This window comes from Elephantulus edwardii, unplaced genomic scaffold, assembly GCF_000299155.1.
Source record: "Elephantulus edwardii isolate Elephantulus edwardi_28Jun2011 unplaced genomic scaffold, EleEdw1.0 scaffold00090, whole genome shotgun sequence".
Taxonomy (NCBI): Eukaryota; Metazoa; Chordata; class Mammalia; order Macroscelidea; family Macroscelididae; genus Elephantulus; species Elephantulus edwardii.
The window spans coordinates 12153344-12155724 of NW_006399840.1; positions in this window are offsets into that span (position 1 = coordinate 12153344).

The window sequence follows — 2381 nt, forward strand, 5'->3', positions numbered from 1 at the left end:
TTTGTTTGTTTGTTTTAATTTGTTGAGGCTTGGTTTATATCTTAATATATGATTGATTCTGGGGAATATACCATATGCACGTAAGAAGAAAGTGAATTCAGTTTTAGCTGGGTGCAGCACTCTGAATATATGCACAAGGTTGTGGTGCCTAATTGTATAGTTTAGATCTTCTGGATCTTTACTAAGTTTCTTTTGAGTTGACCTGTCATTTGGTGATAGTGGGGTATTGAAGTCTCCTACCACTATTGTGGTGCTCTTGGTTTCTTTCTTCAATTATTTTAACTGTTGTTTTATATATTTTGCAGGTCTGCTTGAATGTTGATTAAGGCTATGTCTTTTTGATCTATTGTGATTTTAATCAGTATGTAATATCCTTCCTTATCTTTATAGTGGTTTTTATTCTGAAGTGTACTTTATTATAAGTTAGTATTGCCACTTCTGGTTTGCTGTGTTGCCATTTGTTTGATATATTTTTTCCCCAGCCTTTGATTTTGAATATTTCTCTTCTTTTTTTAGATGTGTCTCTTGTAGAAAACATATTGACGAGCTTTGTTTTGGGTTTTTTATCCACTAGCTACACTTTTTCTCTTGATTGACACTTTTAGACCTTTTACTTTACGTGTGATTATTGTGAGGGCATGTTTTACTTTTGCCATTTTGTTGTGTTTCTTTTCTTGTTGTTTCTGGTTACCATAGTCCATCCACTTTTCTTTGGTGTCTCCATGTGAATAATTGCACTTAAAATTTCTTGTCGTTTTGTTCTTGTTTTCACATAGTCTTGAAGTTCCTTCTTTCTTGCAAAGGATTTAATTTCTCCTTCATATTTGACCCAAGCTTTGCTGTGTTTAAGATCCTTGGCAGGCAATTGTTTTCTTTGAACTTTCTTTATATGCTATCCCATTGTTTTCTAGCTGACATTGTTTCTGCTAAGAAATCAAAGCTCAATCTAATTGTTTCACCTTGTAGGGGATTCTGTTTTTCTCATGCTGCTTTTAGAATTCTGTCCTTATCTTTTAATTTGGAGAATTTGACTATGATATGTCTTGATGTTTTTCTTTTTTAGTCTAGCTTATTTGGTGTTCACTGTGCTTCCTTAATGTATTTGTCCCTGTTCTTCAAATTTTCTGGAAGGTTTTCTTCTGGTACTTCTTCCACAATTTTCTCAGTGACTTCCCTGTCACTGCCATATTCTAGAATTCCAATCATAGATATGTTGGTCCTGTAGGTGTCATCACACATGATTCTAATGTTTTCTTCATTTTATTTATGTCTCATCTCTGATTTTTTCTTCTAGTTTGTTTCCAGTGAAGCTTTTGTCTTCCAGCTCACAGACTCTCTGTTCCATGCTTACATTTCTACTTTTTTGCTCAGCATATTGGATAATTTTGCCATTTCAGTCTTAATATTATGGATGACATTTTAATGCTTTTATGTTATTTCTAGTACTGTGTTGACTGCACCCTCTCTGTCTTATGATGATTTTTTTAAAGGTTTTGTACCTTTTTATCTATATTATCAATTTTTTCTTCCATCTTTTGCATTTTCTTCTGTATCTGTTCAAGTTGTTCCTCATCAATATATTTCTTATGGATTTCTATCTCTGGGGTATTTGCTCTCTTAATGGCTTCCATTGTTTCTTCCATCATTTACATTTTCTTCTGTAGCTGTTCAAATAACTCCACATCACATATTTCGTATGGTTTTCTCTATCTGTGGTATTCATAGTATCTACATTTTTAGGAGAAGGGTTAATTTGGTTTTATTTTTTCTTCATGATAATTGAGGCAGACTGCTGCTTTCTTGACATCATATGAGTCTTTTCTTAGTAAATGTTAGCTTTTGGTAATTATATAATATTACGGGGTATGGTAATGTTTTGTGAAGGGCCTGATCCTTTTTTTTTTCTTCTTTTACAGCATGATGTGTTTTTTCTTAGGACTCGCCTTTTCTGATAACAGCCCAAATTATGGGAGATAAGTTTTATCATTTTAAGGAATGACCCACTGTTGCTTTATCCAAGACTTGTTCGTTCTTTTGACAGATCATAGGACTTTCAATACTCTTCCACAACACTTCATTTCAAACACATCAGTTCATCTCTGCCATCCTTATTCACTGGCCAAATTTCAGATGTATGGAAAGCAGTTGAACACATCTTGACTTTGATCAAGTGCACAATAGTCTAAAATTACATCTTTGTTCTTTAGCACCTTAAAGAGGCCCTTAAAAGCAATGAAATGTGCAAGGAGTTGGAGTCAGAAAATCAAAAGGGCCAAACTCACTCAGCATATCTTAAGCTCAAGGAACTGAAGAACAAATTCAAACCTCGAGTTGCTATAATCAAGGATGCTTTTGGCAGAATGTTAAATGATCCCGGAAGT